Source organism: Capsicum annuum, unplaced genomic scaffold (genome assembly GCF_002878395.1).
Source record: "Capsicum annuum cultivar UCD-10X-F1 unplaced genomic scaffold, UCD10Xv1.1 ctg44727, whole genome shotgun sequence".
Taxonomy (NCBI): Eukaryota; Viridiplantae; Streptophyta; class Magnoliopsida; order Solanales; family Solanaceae; genus Capsicum; species Capsicum annuum.
This window is the reverse complement of record NW_025852281.1, coordinates 846-1,264: the sequence shown is the minus strand read 5'-3', so window position 1 is coordinate 1,264 and position 419 is coordinate 846. Positions and strand designations below refer to the sequence as shown.

The 419-nt window shown below is 48.7% G+C and overlaps 1 non-coding gene across 1 annotated transcript; it reads left to right on the top strand.

The window, feature by feature from the left end:
- The first annotated feature begins 177 nt into the window (after positions 1 to 177).
- LOC124892197 lies at positions 178 to 296 on the top strand. Its single transcript, XR_007050127.1, has one exon. It is a non-coding gene; the product is annotated as a 5S ribosomal RNA (ribosomal RNA).
- Positions 297 to 419: the final 123 nt, after the last annotated feature.

Genomic DNA, 419 nt, shown 5'->3' with positions numbered 1-419 from the left:
ATCCCTTTTTTTTTTCCTTTAAAATTCGGTTTAATTTTGCCGGTTCGATCGACGAATCTTTTTGTTTTTCCTCTTGGCGGAAACGAGAAAGGGGGCAAGGAGTAGGGGCGCGCGTGCGGCGTGTGACGGGCGGCGCAGGAGATGAAGCATAATACAATTTGGAGTGCTGGGAATGACGGATGCCATCATACCAGCACTAACGCACCGGATCCCATCAGAACTCCGAAGTTAAGCGTGCTTGGGCGAGAGTAGTACTAGGATGGGTGACCCCTTGGGAAGTCCTTCTGTTGTATCTCTTTTTTTTTTTTGCCTTAAAAATTCGATTTAATTTTGCCGGTTCGATCAGCGAATTTTTTTGTTTTTCCTCCTGGATGAAACGAGAAAGGGGGCAAGGCGCAGGGGCGTGCGTGCGGGGTGTG